We start from the raw sequence: 18,378 nt of genomic DNA on the forward strand, positions 1-18,378 counted from the left end.
CTCCACACTCATCAGCCCCCACCTCAATGAGACCCCAGCACTGTGTGAGAACTTCCCTTTCCCTGCTGACCACTTAGGAGAACACGTCTTATTCTTGCCTCAGGTTTGGTAGTTGGGTCACTATTTGCCTATCTTCAGACAATAAACCTGTGTGCTCAAGAGCAGGTGTTTAACTTAGTGGTTAAGAAAGCAGCATTCCACATGGAGTGCCTGGGTTCACGTCCCCTCTTCACTCTGGATTCCAGCTTCCTGCCAGTGCAGGCCTTGAGAGGCAGAGGTAACAGCCCAAGTCATTGGGTTCCTGCCACCCATGTGGCTAACCTATTGTGTACCCAGTTCCTGACTTCAACCCTGGCCATTGCAGACATTTGGAGGAGTAAGTGAGCAGATCTCTCTCCCTCTCTCTTTAAATATATATATATATATATATATATATATATATATATATTCTTCTTGCACATATATCCTTCTTGCATATATCCCCCATCTCTTCATTTGAGATTTTAGCACCCGGTTGGCAACCTTCCAGTCCACCTTAACTCCTGTCGTAATTTAGGCAACTTTAACATATCTTGATGACCCATTCAAAATACTAAGCTGGTTAGTTCTTGTAGTCTTCCAAGTAGCAGCCTGTATAACCACAAAATCAGAGGTCCCTTTCTGAAACAAAGTTCTGTGCCTCTCAGCATGTTCACACAACTTCCCACTCTCCCACCATCTTCCAAGCTATTAAGACTTCCAGTACAGGGGCTAGAACTGTGGCGTAGCAGTTAAGGCTGCAGCCTGCAGTGCCAGCATCCCCTTCGGGTGCCAATTCCAGTCCTGGCTGCTCCACTTCTGATCCAGCTCCCTGCTGGTGCACCTGAGAAAGCAGCAGAGGATGGCCCAAGTCCTTGGGCCCCTGCACCCACATGGGATACTTGGAAGAAGCTCCAGGCTCCTGATCAGCTTTGCTCCAGCTGTTTCGACCATCTGGGGAGTAAACCAGTGGATGGAAGACCTCTCTTTCTCTCTCTGTCTCTACCTCACTCTGTAACTCTTTCAAATAAATAAAATAAATCTTAAAAAAATAAAGACTTCCAGTGCACAATCCCATTGGCCTCTCTCTGCCCATGAGCCCCATTTGCCTTTACTTCTTCATTTAAGTACTTGCAGTTCCTCAGAATAACTCCTTTGCAAACACTGTAGTAATTACCTTGCCTCTTTGCCCTCTGTCAAACACACCAACTCCAACCCTAGATGAACCCAGCCATCTGTCTTCCCCGTACTCTCACTCAAGCTGCAGAAAACACACAGCTGAACTGATTGGTATCATCGAAAAGTCAACATCTCCAACCAAATATTGCTTAGCAACCTAATTATGTAACTCTAGTAAACTCAGTTGAACGCTTTCCTACACGATTATTTTGTACTTCTCACTCTTCTCAAATCTCCCCCTAAAAGCGTTCGTCCCTAAGGTCTATGACTATATTCCCTAAGCATTCACTTCTGTCTTTCATTGCTACCCATGCCAACATCTCCAGGCTGGGTTAGCTAAGTAGTTTTCTAAGGATTCTTCCTGCCATCTCATTGTCCCCTCCATGAATTCTCCATGTAGTGGCTACAGTGATGTTTTGAAATGATTAATCAGGTTATACTATTCACCTATTTAAGATCATGGCTCCCATGACTTTTAGGAAAGAATCTAAACTCCTTGTTATAACTCTGTACCCTGTATGACCTGGGCCCCACATACCACCCCATTTTCATCCATGCCACTGTTCTTGTTTGGAACATTCTAGACACAGGAGTTTCACACTCTGAGCTTGCTTTCTCCTGCGTTGGCACATTCTCTTCCCTCTAACCTGTGCTCTCCATGGCTCCCTCAATCTTCACCCAGACAACTCCTATTCATTCTTTAGGGCTAACAGTCACTACCCAATCTTAGAGAACTCTGCTCTGACCAAATCCAACTTTAAGTTATGAGCCTTCTATTTCTTTTCCTGTGCTAATTATTCTCTTGTGTATCTCTCAATTTGACAGTTCTTTCAGGCTAGGAATCCTGTCCAATTTGATTTCTACTCCATACCAGTTCCTTCCTTCCTCCCTCTCTCCCTCCCTCCCTCCCTCCCTCCCTCTCTCTCTTTCTCTCTCTCTCTCTCTTTCTTTCTTTCTTTCCAGGCAGAGTTAGACAATGAGAGAGAGAGAGACAGAGAGAAAGGTCTTCCTTTTGCCGTTGGTTCACCCCCTAAATGGCCGCCACAGCCGGCACACTGCAGCTGGCGTACTGCGCTGATCTGAAGCCAGGAGCCAGGTGCTTCCTCCTGGTCTCCCATGTTGCAGAGCCCAAGCACTTGGACCATCCTCCACTGCCTTCCCAGGCCACAGCAGAGAGCTGGACTGGAAGAGGAGCAACTGGGACAGAATCCAGCGCCCCGACCGGGACTAGAACCTGGGGTGCTGATGCCACAGGCCAAGTGAGCCGTGCCGCCGGTCTCCATACCAGTTTCTAACACAGTGTTTACTATATAATGACTAGCTGTAAATTGAGTGAAAATTTCACTCTTGATTTAGTAGGGAAAACTGTATGTACACTGGTATAATGTTGGTACCACAGTGTTGGCACAACCACTATGGGAAACTGTAGTTATTTACCAAGTTAATATGTGAACCAAATTCACCCACAGAAATAAACTCAATGTACATGTCACCTGAAAATGTGTGTCAATTTCAGATATTTCATATCTGGGCCCACACTTGACATTGTTACTCTTTTAATGTTGACCACTTTTGTGTGTCTACAGTGGTATTGCATTGTGATTTTATTTTGCATTTTCCCAAATACATCCTTTCAAATGGTTAATGGCCATTTGCATAGCCTCTTTTTTGAGATGACCATTCAAGATTTTTGCCCATTTTTAAAAATGGAAATAAAGTATTTCCTTCATCAGATGTATGCATTATAAATATTTTCTTCTAGTATCTGGTTTCTTTAATGCTTAGTGTTTTTGTATCCTCTATAAGAACCTTGGCCCACCCCAAGGTCATAAAGATATCCTCCTCTGTTTTCTCTACACATGTAGGTCTTTGATTTGTGAGAAACTGTTTTCCATGTAACACATGAAGTGGAGACTAAGATTCATTTTTTTCTCCATGTAGGCACCTAATTGCCTTGGCACCATTTTTGGGGATAAAAATAAATTCACTATCCTTCCTCCACAAAATTGCAGTGTTATCTTTGTTACAGATCAATTAACACAATAGTGTGAGTTTATTTCTGACTTGTTCTTCCTTTGGTCTAAAGGTTTCCTAGTCTTATACCAATACCACTCTGTGTTAAATACCTAGCTCTAGCTCTTAAACTCCAGTAGTGTAATAAATTCTCCACCTTTCTTTTTCTTTTTCAGGATTGTTTTATACTTTCACTGAATTCTACAATCAGCTTGGTTATTTCCGCAAAACAAACAAATAAGCCAAAACTAGGATTCTTGTTTGGAATTTCACTGACTCTATAGATCAGTGTTGGAGAAAATGGTAACTATACAAAGTCTTCAATCCAAAACCATTTCATTTCTAAAGAAGTATTGCAGTTGTCAGAGAAGAGGATTTTCCTTTCTTTAGATTTATTCCTATATATTTTATGATTTTTGATGCTATTTTAAATAGAATATTTTTACATTTTGGTTTGTTGTTGGGGAATACAACTGATTTTTATGTCCTTATTATGTTGAACTCACCTATTAATCATGATTAGATTCATTAGATATTCTATATACAAAATTATGTCATCTGTGAATAAAAGCAATTTCATTTTTTTCTAATCTTCATATATTTTACTACATTTTTAGCCATATTATATTGGTTAGGACCTCCAGCACAATAACTGAATAAAAGAGATGAAAGTGGATATCTTTGCATTATTTCCTATTTCAGCCAAAAAGTCTTCAAAATGATACTAAATGAGCAAGTATTTATCCTAACAGCTAAGCCACTGGTTGAATGCCCACTTCCCATATCAGAGTGCCTGGGAGTGTGCCCTGGCTCTGGCTCCTGGTTCAGTTTCTTGCTGATATGCACCCCAGGATGTGTGCCCAGGGAGGCAGCAAGTGATGGCTCAAGTTAGGTCCCTGCTACCTATGTGGGAGATCTGGATTGAGTTCCTAGCTTCTAGTTTTGACCTGGTCCAGTCCCAGCTGTTGCTGGCATTTGGGGAGTAAATCAACAGATGGAAGTTCTGTTTGCCTGTCTACTTTTGAAATTGTAAAAAATTATTTTAAAAATTTTAGTAAATATGTAATTTTAGGGTTATCCAGAGAAAATTTCCTTACTGAGAAACTTCTCTTATACTCCAAGTTTACTGGAAGTTTTTATCTTAACTGGCTGTGAATTTACCAAATACATCTTATGAATCTATTAGGATGATCATGTGGTTTCTCCCCTTTATTTAACACGTTATGTTTGTATTCATGAGGAACATAAAGTTCACAATATCCTTTCCAGGTTTTGGCATTGAAGTTATGTTCTCTCATGACATAAACTATGGTGTCTCTCTCTCCCTAGTCCATGAAAATTTCTGCACAAAATTAGTGCTATTTCTTCCTTAATATTTTGGAAAACTCACCAGTGAAATTATCTGAGTCTTGTATTTACCTAAGGAGAAAGTTTTTAAATTACAGATTCTATTTGTTTAACAGACACAGAATCATTCATATTTTCCTTCCTTTTGTGTTAATTTTCTAAGTTATGGTTTTTACAAATAATATTCTCACTTCCTTCATTGTTGATTGGTGAATTGCTGTTGATTATATTTTTTCTCATACTTTAAATGTCTGTACCATCTGTATGGATGTAGCCTGTCTTTTCATGATATTAGTAATTTATGTTTTACTTCTTTCTCTTGATTAGTCTGGTTAGGGGTATTAATCACTTTCAAGAACCAACTTGTTATTTTTCTTTGAAGGACATCTGCTTTCCATTTCATTGACTTTTGCACTTATCTTAATAATCACTCTTCCTTTTATTTCATTGGGTTTAATTTACTCTTTCTAGTTTCTTCAGCTGGAATCCAAGATGTCTTTGATTTTCTTTTTGAACATATGTATTTAAAGTTATACAATTTCTCATGAGTACATATGTTTTGATATGTCATATTTTCATTTTCAATCTGTTCAAAATAATTTCTAATTTTGAATCTTTCCCTTTGAAGTATGGGCTGTTTGAAAGTATGCTCCTTACTTTTGAAATATTTCAAGATATTCTGATCACCTCTCCATTACTGATCTTCAGTTTGGGTCCTCTATGATTGGAGGTAATATTATGTCTCCTTAATCACAGGAGACAGATTCCCAGAACTTCAGTAGATGCCTGAAACCATGGTCGGTACTGAACATTATATAACTATATTTTTTCTCTATGCATACACACCAATGTAAAGCTTAACTTATAACCAAAATAGAGATTGAATCAGTAATCATTAAAACACTCCCAACAAAGAAAAGCCCAGGACCAGATGGCTTCACTGCTAAATTCTACCAGACATTTAAAGAACTAATTCCAATTATTCTCAAACTATTCAAAACAACTGAAAGGGAGGGAATCCTCCCAAACTCCTTCTATGAGACCAGCATCATCTTAATGCCTAAACTAGAAAAAGATGCAACAAACAGAACTATAGAACAATATTTCTGATGAACATAGATGCAAAAATCCTCAACAAAATACTAGCAAATCAAATCCAACAACACATCAGAAAGATCGTTCACCAGGACCAAGTGGAACTTATCCTTGGTATGCAGGGATTGTTCAACATATGCAAATATGTAAATGTGCTATATCACATTAACAAATTGAAGAATAAAAACCACATGATTATCTCAATAGATGCAGAAAAAACATTTGATGAAATACAACATACTTTCATTATAAAAGCCTTAAGCAACTGGGGATAGAAGGAACATTCCTCAACACAATCAAGGCAATATATGACAAACCCACAGCCAGCATCCTATTGAATGGGGAAAAGTTGGAAGCATTTCTACTAAGATCCAAAACCAGAGAAGTATGCCCAGTCTTGCCACTGCTATTCAATATAATTCTAGATTTAGCCCAAATCATTAGGTAAGAAAAATAAAGGAATACAAACTGGAAAGCAAGAAGTCAAATTATCCCTATTTGCAGTTGACATAATCCTATATATATAAGGAAACCAAAAGACTCCACTAAAGGACTATTGGAACTCATGAGAGAGTTTGGTAAAGTGGCAGGATATAAAATCAACACACAAAAATCAATAGCCTTTGCATACACAGACAATGTCATAGCTGAGAAAGAACTTATAATATCAGTATCATTCACAATAAATAAAAAAGATTTACATTTCTTGGAATAAATTTAACCAAGTATATCAAAGATCACCACAATGAAAAATTATAAGATATTAAAGAAATAAAAAGAAGACACCAAAAAATAGAAAAATCTTCCATCTTCGTGGATTATAAGAATTAATATAATCAAAATGTCTATACTACCCACAGCAACTTACAGATTCAATGTGATCCCAATCAAAACACCAATGACATTCTTCTCAGATCTAGAGAAAATAATGCTAAAATCCATATGGAAACACAAGAGACCCTGGACAGCTAAAGCAATCTTAAACAACAACCAAAAGCCAGAGGCATCACAATCCCAGATTTCAAGACACACCACAGGGAAGTGATAATCAAAATAGCCTGATACTGACACAAAAAATAGACATGTAGACCAATGGAACAGAATAGAAACCCCAGAAATTAATCCACGCATGTACAACCAATTAACCTTTGACAAATGAGCTAAAATCAGTCCCTGGAGAAAGGATAGTCTCTTCAACAAATGATTCTGGGAAAATTGGATCTTCACATACAGAAGTATGAAACAAGATCCTTACCTTACACCTTATGCAAAAATCAACTCTAAATGGATCAAGGATCTATGTCTACAATCTGATACCATCAAATTACTAAAGAAAATATCAGGGAAACTGCAAGACATTGGCACAGGCAAAGACTTCTTGGAAAAGACCCCAGAAGAATAGGCAATAGAAGCAAAAACAGAACAAATGGGAATACATTAAGCCAAGAAGCTTGTTCACTGCAAAGGAAATGCTCGACAAGGTGAAGAGGCAACTGACAGAATGGGAGAAAATATTTGCAAACTGTACAACTGATAAAGGATTAACATCCGGAATCTATAAAGAGTTTAAGAAACTCAACAATAACAAAACAATCCAGTCAAGAAATGGGCAAAGGACATGAACAGATATTTTACAAAGGATAAATTACAAATGGCCAACAGGCACATGAAAAAATGCTCAGGATCCCTAGCTATCAGGGAAATGCAAAACAAAAGCACAATGTCACCCCAGTTGAATGGCTCTCATCCAAAAATCAAAACAATAAATGCTGGCAAGGATGTGGGGAAAAAAGTACCCTAATACACTGTTGGTGGGAATGTAAACTAATACAACTATTAAGGAAGACATTATGGAGAATCCTCAGAAATCTGAAAATAGATCTACCATATGACCCAGTCATCCCACTCCTGGGAATTTACCCAAATGAAATAAAATTATCATAGGAAAGAATTATCTGCATCCTCATGTTTATTACAGCTCAATTCACAATAGCTAAGATATGGAATCAACCCAGATGTCCATCAACTGATGACTGGATAAAGAAAATATGCTATATATACACTATGGAATACTACTCAGCCATTAAAAAGAATGAAATCCTGTCTTTTGCAACAAAATGGATGTGACTGGAAACTGTTATGATTAGTGAAATAAATAAGTCCCAAAAAGGCAAATAATGGGGCTGGCACTGTGGTGCAGCAGGTTAAGATGTGGCCTGAAGCACTGGCATCCCCTATGGGCCCTAGTTCAAGTCCCGGCTGCTTCACTTCCTATCCAGCTTCCTGCTAGTGTGCCTGGGAAAGCAGTGGAAGATGGCCTATGTCTCTGGGCTCCTGCACCCACATAGGAGACCCAGGAGAATCTCCTGGCTCTTAACTCCTGCGGGCCTAGCACTGGTCATTGCAGCCGTTTGGGGAGTGAACCAGGGGATGGAAGGTTGCTCTGTCTCTCCATTTCTCTAACCCTTCTTTTCAAATAAATAAATAAATCTTTTTTAAAAAGACAAACATCATGTGTTTTCCCTGATTTGTGGTAATTAACATACAGAGCACAAAAACATGTAATGTGCATGAGTAAAATGGACATTTTGAGCTTGGATTATTTTTATAGCCCTTGTCTACACTCTTGAGGAGCAGTGTTTTTTCTACTTACTACTTGCTGAATTCTTTATTTGGTAAAGGGTTAAGTTTGTGATTAAAAAAAAAATCTGAGGGGCTGGCACTGTGGCACAGTGGGTTCAAGCCCTGGCCTGAAGCGCCAGCATCCCATATGGGCACTGGTTCGAGTCCCAGCTGCTCCTCTTCCGATCCAGCTCTCTGCTATGGCTTGGGAAAGCAGTGTAAGATGGCTCAAGGCCTTGGGCCCCTGCACCTGTGTGGGAGACCTGGAAGAAGCTCCTGGCTCCTGGCTTCGTATCGGCACAGCTCCAGCTGTTGCAGCCATCTGGGGAGTGAACCAGCGGATGGAAGATCTCTCGCTCTCTCTCTCTCTGCCTCTCCTTCTCTTCTATTTAACTCTGACTTTCAAGTAAAATAAATAAATCTTCAAAAGAATAAAAAAAAAACCTGAAAGAATGTCATTGAAAAATTAAAATAAAGGAAGGAAGAAGGAGGCAGGGAGGGAGCAAGGGCAGGAGGAAAGATAGGGTAGAAATTATGATCTTAAATCCACATCTATGAAGTCTGTTCACCTTATATAGGTTTAACGAATTGAAAATATTCAAAATGGTTAGAGGAGAGAAATAGGCACTTTGCTTCTGTATTCTGAGAAAAGACACTAAAAATTCAGAACCTGATAGTTGAGCAATTCAACAGAAATGATGTTTTAATGTATGTCCAAGAAAATGTAATGACAGAAATCTAGAGAAGACTGCGATGAAAGAATGGCAAATATTTCAGGATTCAGTTCACTGGGAAATTCCATTGAATCTCTGCCAATAGTGATGTAGCAGGCAATCTTTTAATTGACATCTCTTAACGTTCTATCTCATTTTACCAGAAGAACAAAGACTGCAATTTTTTTTAAGATTTATTTATTTATTTGAAAGTCGGAGTTACACAGAGAGAGAAGGAGAGGCAGAGAGAGAGAGAGAGGGAGAGAGAGGTCTTCCATCCGCTGGTTTATTCCCCAGTTGGCTGCAACAGCAGGAGCTGAGCCGATCTGAAGCCAGGAGCTAAGAGCTTCTTCCAGGTCTCCGACGTGGGTGCAGGGGCCCAAGGACTTGGGCCACCCTCCACTGCTTTCCCAGGCCACAGCAGAGAGCTGGATTGGAATTGGAGCAGCCGGGACTGGAACTGGCGCCCATATGGGATGCCGGCACTGCAGACGGCGGCTTTATCTGCTAGGCCACAGCACCGGCCCCAAGAGTGGATGATTTTTAAATACTAAGTTATGTCTTAAGAACACAAAGAGACAGGATGAACAGAGCTACTGAAATACTTTATAACTTCTAGGTGGGAATAATAAATTGTTTAAAAAATAAAAGATTTTTTTAAAAAAATGCTTAATTGATAATCAGGAGATTATGTAAGAGATTAACAACAATAACCAGAGGCAGATGTTTGGCCTAGCAGTGAAGCTGTGGTGAGGATGCCCATGCTCCCCCTTGGAGTACCTGGGTTTAGTATCAAGCTGTGGCTTCTAATTCCAGGTTCCTGCTAATGTTGACCTTGGGAGGCCATGGTGATAGCTGTGGTTGAGTTCTTGCCACCCACATGGGTGACCTGGATTGTGTTCCTGGCTCCCAGCTCAGACTCCCCTTCCATGGCGGGCATCTGGGGAGTGAACCAGTGAGCAGGAGCTTTCTCTCTCTCTGTCTCTGTAATAAACAAAAAGTTTAAAAGTTCGTAAGTAGAACAATTATAATAATATAATAATTACTTAAAACCTACAAATTATCTATCTCTTGTATTTTCCATTTAATTTTCTGGGCCACAGTTCACTGCATATAACTGAAACTATGGAATGTGAAACTTTGGATAAGAGAGGATTACTGCACACTCTGGGAAATACCAGACCCTTGAAATTTAATGAAACTTGATTTAATACACAGAATGTAATCTTTTACATACATATACTGTTTCAAATACACTAATACACTAAATATATATATGTATATATATATTTATCCATGTTTATTAGGTTGGGTTAATTGACAATGTGGTTCAAATCTTCCATATCTTTACTTGTGTTTTATTGTTACTTTGTCCATTTGGGCTGCTATAAGAAAATACCTTAGGCCAGCACCACGGCTCACTTGGCTAATCCTCCGCCTGCAGCGCCAGCACCCTGGGTTCTAGTCCCAGTTGGGGTGCCAGATTCTGTCCCGGTTGCCCCTCTTTCAGTCCAGCTCTCTGCTGTGGCCCGGGAGTGCAGTGGAGGATGGCCCAAGTGCTTGAGCCCAGCACCCCATGGGAGACCAGGAGAAGCACCTGGCTCCTGGCTTTGAATCGGCACAGTGTGCCGGCCGTAGCGGTCACTTGTGGGGGTGAACCAACGGAAAGGAAGACCTTTCTCTCTGTCTAACTCTGCCTGTCAAAAAAAAAAAAAAAAAAAGAAAAGAAAGAAAGAAAGAAAAAAGAAAACACCTTAGACTAGGTAATTTGTAAGCAATAGAAATTGATTTGTCACAGTCCTGGAGGCTAAGAAGTTCACTATAAAAGTGCCAAGAGATCCCATGTCTGGTGAAGACTCCCCTTTCTGCTTCATAGCTCTTACACTGTCCAACTGTAGAAGCAGGAGCAGAAGTGACAACCCTTCCACAACCTTCTCCCAACCCTTCCACAGGGCACTGACCCCATTCATGACAACAGAGCCATCACCACCCAACTGCCTCCCAAGAGCCCCACTTTCCAATACCACCAGGTTGGCAATTCAGTTTCACTACATGGATTTGGGAGGGGGTATATTCAGACCACACCAGTTACTGAGGGGTGCTAAAATCTTTTAGTTGGGTTTGTATTTATTGACTTCTCTTGTTCTGTTGTTTTTGTGTTCTTTTTTTTTTTCATGTAGTTAGGTGCATACAAATTTATTTTTATTGACTTTCTGTTGACTTGACCCATTTATTATAATGAAATATCCATCTTTGTTTCTTGCTTTAAACTCTCTTTAATATTATTAAAGACACATCAGCTTCCTTTTGGTTAGTGTTCGTACAGCACAAGCTTGCTCGTCTATTTGTTTTTAAATTGTCTTTATTCTTTTGTAAACAACATAGTTTTTTTTTTAAAAGATTTATTTATTTATTTGAAAGGCAGAGTTACAGAGAGGTAGAGACAGAGAGGTCTTCCGTCTGCTGGTTCACTCCTCAGATGGCTGCCATGGCCACAGCTGTGCCAATCCAAAGCCAGGAGTCAGGAGCTTCTTCCCACGTGGGTACAGGGACCCAAAGACTTGCGCCATCCTCTCCTGCGTTCCCAGGCCATAGCAGAGAGCTCGATCGGAAGTAGAGCAGCCAGGACTCGAACCGGCGCTTATATGGGGTGCTGGCACTGCAAATGGCAGCTTTACCTGCTATGCCACAGTGCCAGCCCCATAGCTGGGTCTTTTGAAAAGCCAACTTGCCTACCTCAGTTGTTTGGTAGGAATGTTTAATCTGTTCACATGTAATGTAGTCTAGGGTTTGATTTGCTTCTAACTCTGTGATCTTGCTCTTTGTTTTTTATGCATCCTAGCTCTGCTTTGTTCCTTTATTTACCTTCCCTACCTACTTCTGAATTAATCAAATTTTTTTACTGTTGTATTTTATCTCATCCATTAGCTATTTGGTTATATCTTTGTGTATTTTCTCTTAGTGGTTTAGTGGCTACCCGAAAATTTGCACATACATACTTGAGTTATTACAGTCTACTTCCCAAACACTGCCAGCACATCTCTCCTATCCTGTGTGCTATGGTTGTCACATATTTTACTTCCACGTATAAACTCCTTAGGACATAATTACCATGGTTGCTTTCAATAGTCAATATGCCCTTGTATTTACCCACGTATTTATGCGTTCTGCTTTTCATTCCTTCCTATGCCCATGTGCTTTTATCAGGGGTTGTTTTCCTTCAGCCTGAAGAACTTCCTTTAGTCCTTCTTAGAGTGGCCATGTACTAGAAGTAGAATTCCTTAGCTTTTGTTTATCTAGTTCCTTTTTAGCCTTCATTTTTGAAGGACATTTTGATTAGTCAGAATTCTAGCACAGGATTTCCTTTTTTACTCATTTTTAAGCACTTTTAAAATGTCAATATATTGGCTTTTGACTGTTGAAAATTTAAACGTCTTTATTTTCTCCTTTCAATATAATGTGACTTTGCCTGTCCCCTTTGGCTGATTTGAAACTTTTCTCTTTAATGCTGGCTTTCAAAGATATGCTGAGCAACAATTGTTTGTTTTTAAGTTACTTTGGGTTTATTAGGATTTTTGGACCTTTGGATTGACATTTATATTCAAATTTGTAAAATTCTCAGTGACTGTCTCATGTTGCTTCCTATCCATTCTTTCTTCCCTCCTTACAGGACTTCAGTAACACAATGTTATACCAGATGTGTGTATCCCATATGACTCTTGCTTGGTCTGTTTTATTCTTTCCAGTTTTACCCCTGTACTTATATTCAGATATTTTTCTATTGATTTGTCTTTGAATTCACTAACCCTGTATTTCCCGTTTTCCAGTTTTATGTGAAACCCGCTCTGTGAACTTTGAAGATGATCTTCTTTCTATTTCTAGAATGTCCACTTATTTTTAGAAGATCCTAATTCTGCTTCAATGCCTCATCCTTTTATCTGTTTTCCCATGTTTTCTTCTATGAAAACTACTTATAACAGTGAATGTCCACGTCTGCTAAGTTAACAGCTGGATGACCTCATCTGCTTCCATTATCTCCTTTTTTTCTTGACTGGATTTCCTGTTTCTTTGTATTTTATACAATTTTGTATTTTATGATGAATATTGTATATAAAAGACTAGAGAGATTAAAATTATTGCTCTTTCTGCTCCAGAGAGGGTCTGTGAGCAGATGAAGTGAGGGGCGGGTCATCTCGACCCAACCAGACAAGGTGTTTGGAGCTGGCCTGCACCTTTTGTCAGACTCAGTCCATCTGTGATCTCAACCATCTTGAGGGTGAGACCTTACCGTGTTTGTAGTGGATTCCACTCTCTCCCAAACAAGAGAGACTCCTGGGGATTCTATTTTGCCCTCCAGTTCAGCTCCCTTCTTGGGCACTGTCTTTCTGCAGTTTTGACTGAGATTGGCAAGTCTCTGTCTCCTCCACCTGAAAGTCCTGCCTTTTGGAGATTCAGAGAGTTTAGGTCTTTGGCTTCCCGGGGAAATGTTGTGAAATGAATACCACATTTATATACGGTCAGTCATGACTTGGTCCTTAGCTGATTCATCTCTGTCTTTGTGGCTCAGCCTATCAGCATATTACACTGCCTTAGCACTCAGCAGACATCCCTGGTGGAGGGCTGTGAGGACGGCTGTTCATTTGATAATCCTGTAGATTCCAACTCATCTATGTCAACCCACAAAGCCTTAAAAATTCTGGTTTTCTTTTTCCTTTAAGTACAGTTGCTAGCTCGGTGCCCAGACTCAGCAAATGCCCTCAGTCAACCTCACCTTACACAGCAAAGTCTTTCTTCTCTCTAGAATTACTTCTCTAGTCTCATATGCTTCCATATATATCTAATACCTTTTAAAACATGACTTTTAGGTTGTGATACAGCAGGATAAGCTACTCAGAATCTATAATGGAGTACTGGCTGGAGTCCAAGTCTCTGCTTCCAATTCAGCTTCCTGCTAATGCATGCTGGGAGGCAGATGATGGCTGAAATGCTTGAGCCCCTGCCATCCACATGGAAGACCCAGATGCAGTTCCAGACTCCAGGCTTCATCCTGGCCCAGGCCCTGCTGTTGTAGGCATTTGAGAGGTAAGCATTAGAGGTCAGTTCTCTCTCTCTTTCTCTTACTCCCTCTTGCTCTCACTCTTTCAAGCAGGTGAAAATAAACATTCTTTAAAAAAAATATGAGTTTTGTAATCTCTTTGCTTCTAGTTGTGGCATCTTCTGGCTACTATCATATCATACGCAGAAGCAGAAATGCTCATGTCTCTACTGATTTTTTTTTAATCCCAATTCGATTTTATTTATTTATTTAAGATTTATCTTTATTTATGGCCAGCACTGCAGCTCAATAGGCTAATCCTCTGCCTGCGGAGCCTGCACCACAGGTTCTAGTCCCGGTCGGGGCACCGGATTCTGTCCCAGTTGCTCCTCTTCCAATCCAGCTCTCTGCTGAGGCCCGGGAGTGCAGTGGAGGATGGCCCAAGTCCTTGGGCCCTGCACCCGCATGGGAGACCAGGAGAAGCACCTGGCTTCGGATCAGCGCGGTGCGCCGGCTGCGGCGGCCATTGGGGGGTGAAATGGAAAAGGAAGACCTTTCTCTCTTTCTCTCTCTCTCTCACTGTCCACTCTGCCTGTCAAAAAAAAAAAAAAAGATTTATCTTTATTTATTTGAAAGGTAGAGTTCCAGAGCAGGAAAGACACAGAGATATTCTTTTTTAAAAGAGAGTTATTTATTTATTTATTTGAAAGGCAGAATTACAGAGACAGAGAGGGAGAGAGAGGGAGAGTGCCCATATGGGATGCTGGCACTTCAGGTGGCAGCTTTACCTGCTGGCCCCTATTTATTTATAAAATTTATTTCATTTACTTGAAAGGCAGAGTGACTGGGGCCAGCACTGGCATAGCAGGTAAAGCCACGGCCTTCAATGCCAGTATCCCATATAGATGTTGGTTCAAGTCCTGGCTGCTCCACTTCCAATCCAGCTCTCTGCTATGGCCTGGGAAAGCAGTAGAAGATGATCCAAGTCCTTGGGCCCCTGTACCCACGTTGGAGATCGGGAGGAAGTTCCTGGCTCCTGGCTTTGGATCAGTGCAGCCATGGAGTGAACCAGCAGATAGAAGACCTCTCTCTCTCTCTCTCTGTCTGTCTCTCTCTCTCTGCCTCTCCTCTTTCTGTGTAACTCTGACTTTCAAATAAATAAATCTTAAAAAAAAAAAAAAAAAAAGGAAGGCAGAGTGACATAGAGAGATGGAGAGACAGAGTTACATCCACTAGTTACAAACCCAATGAGCCACAATGGTCAGGGGCTGGGCCAGGCTGAAGCGAGAAGCCTGGAACTCCATCTGGGTCCCATGGATGAGTGGCAAGGGGCCCAAGCACTTGGGCCATCTTCCACCGCTTCCTCAGCACATTAGCAGGAAGCTGGATCAGAAGCAGAGCACCTGGGACTGGAACCAGTACTTTGATATGGGATGCCAGCACCACAGACCATATATGCTTAACCTGATGCATCACAACACCAGCCCCATTTCAATGTGATTTAAAAGAATAAAGAACAGGCCAGCGCCGTGGCTCAATAGGCTAATCCTCCACCTTGTGGCGCCGTTACACCAGGTTCGAGTCTGGTCGGGGCGCCGGATTCTGTCCCGGTTGCTCCTCTTCCAGGCCAGCTCTCTGCTGAGGCCCGGGAGTGCAGTGGAGGATGGCCCAAGTCCTTGGGCTCTGCACCCACATGGGAGACCAGGAGAAGCACCTGGCTCCTGGCTTCAGATCAGCACAATGCGCCGGCCAAAGCGCGCCGGCCGCGGCAGCCATTGGAAGGTGAACCAACAGCAAAAGGAAGACCTTTCTCTCTTTCTCTCTCTCACTGTCCACTCTGCTTGTCAACAAACAAACAAACAAAAAAAAGAACAATATCCTAAAATATGATGGGCTCAAAAAGTTCATGACAGATGGAATTAAAAATAAGTTGTGAGGTCCCTCTCTCCACCTTCCTTGCCCCAACCCAATCACTTTGCCTTTCAAGTAAATAAATCAATCTTGGGGGGGGGGGGAGGTAAAATTTGAAACTTATGTGTAGAGAGAAACTTCAAAAAGTTCACGGAAAAGCATATTACAAAAAAACTGCACAGGCTTCAAAAAACGTTTGCACCAAAATAAACATCTTTTAATCCTCTTTTCCAGGAACTTTTTGAAATACTCTCATATCAGTCCAGGTTAAATAAAAATTTCTGGTGGAGCAAACTTTGCTTTTTATTTTGCAGCTAAAAGGATACCAGTACTTACTCAAAATAAATTCACTAGTAGCAAATACAGGGGAGGCATATCAGCTCCAAAGCTAATATGGAACAGATTTCTAGTCTTCATGCATACCCATGTTTCCTCTTTACGGGGATGCAGAACAAAGTCCTATTTCCAAGCTTAGCTGTAGCCCATGGTTCTGAGCAAACGCAGTATGTGTCACTTCTAGGTAGGAAGAGGCATCTAAGAGTGAGAGTTCTCTACACTGCCTGCCATGGCAACAGAGGAGGTCACGTGTCTAGACATGGAGCCCTTCAGCCTGGGTCTCTGAACCACTGCTGGGATTGGGAGAGCTGGAGAGTCGCTGGAGCCACAGACTTTGCATCAGTAAAAATAACTTAAATGTGCTGAGTCACTGAGTTTTCAGGACACACCTGCATCTCGGCAGTCTACTCTGCCCAGGAATATACAAGTAAGGAATACCTAGACTAGCATAAAGACGGAGTGATTTTTCTGATTATTTGCTGTTTTACAAAGTCCAAACTCTAGAAACTAGAAACTGCTGTTTGAACTATTAGATATAAAAGGCAATGATTAGCGTAATACAATTTTTCTTAAAAGCACGTTGGTGAAGAATATCCTTCAATTACATAGTAAGGAGCTCCCTTAGCCTTTTTTTTTTTTTTTTCTTTTCTTTTTCATTTTACCTTTGGGCACAGACATGAAAAGCAAAGCTATATCTATCCTGAGCTAACCTATATCATATCCTATACATGAAGTAATTTTAGTGATACTATCTTGCCTATTAACACCAGGGACTTTCCAATCTCAGTAAATTAAATCTCTGTTTTCAAGGAGCAGCAGGTTTTAACCTTTAGTTCTTCCTCCTCTATTAGAGCAGACTCTTTGCCTGAGTGTGCTATACTCCAAACACCCCTCTCCTGGTCATCTTCTTTCCCTCTCCTTGACTCCTCTCACCTATGTTGGAACCTACAAGAATTCTACTGGGAAAGCAGTGAAGAACTGCATCATTTTCAGCTCCCACTGCCCAAGAGGAGTCCCCACGGAATATCTTCTCAGATAGCATAAATTTTAACTAGGAAAAAATATAATCTAGGAAATGAATTCTAATTTTTCAGGCTTGGCTGTTATTTCTCGGTTGGAGGGGATAAGATATCAAAGGGGACGTCTGAAGCTCTTCCCATCTGTCCATGAAAATACCCTCTCCAGGCTGCTGTGTGTTCCACCTACTCATACAGGCCACCCTTGAGTAAGGTCATTTCTCTAAAGTGGACCTGACGACTGTAAAGCGTTGGGGGATTGCGTGTGTCCATTTAACCAGACCACGAGGTGCCCAGATATGTATTCAAATGTTCTACATGTGTCAGTGCAGGTGTTTTTGAATGAGTTTAATAATTAATATTTAAGCCAAAGCCAAAAAAGCAGATTGCTTCCCTGACGTGGGCAGGCCTGGTCTAATTAGATGAAGGCCTGGATAGGGAAGAAGAAAAAAAAAAAGACAGATTTCCTCCTGCCTGGCTGCCCTCAAGGGATTGTATTGTTTTTCCTGTCTTTGAGCTGGAACCACACAGCTGGCTCTCCTGAAGCTCTTGCCTGTCTTGGGACATCCCAGCCCCCGTAAGGATGGCAGCTGATTCCTTATCACGGCTTGCTGATGCCTCACTGGCTGAAGCAAGTCACTGACCAAATGCAGAGTCACGAGAAAGGCCACAGAAAGGACACAAATGCCCTGGGGCCGATGTATGACAAGAATCTACCACACTCACTGTAAACTGAAGAACATCCATAGCACGCCAATTATTTAGTCCTTGCCACACTGCATAACTCAACATCTGGGCAGGGGTACTCCCTAGGCAGAATTTCAGAATTTGTGGACATTTTGGGTGTTGTAGTGAAACACAGCCTCGCCATGCACATTGGATATGTATACTTCTTATTATAAATCATATATATACCTGGTATTTTCCCTTTATGTTGTGTTGTGAGCATTAGGTTCATTTTTTTAAAGTTGCATGCATAGCAGGTTATATGATCCATTTTTATTTCAGGATAATAAAATTATAATACAAAATGTTTGTTACAACATGGCAGTATTTCATGTCTGACATTTGTGAAATAAGTTAAGTTTGAATC

This window comes from Oryctolagus cuniculus, chromosome 5, assembly GCF_964237555.1.
Source record: "Oryctolagus cuniculus chromosome 5, mOryCun1.1, whole genome shotgun sequence".
Lineage (NCBI taxonomy): Eukaryota > Metazoa > Chordata > Mammalia > Lagomorpha > Leporidae > Oryctolagus > Oryctolagus cuniculus.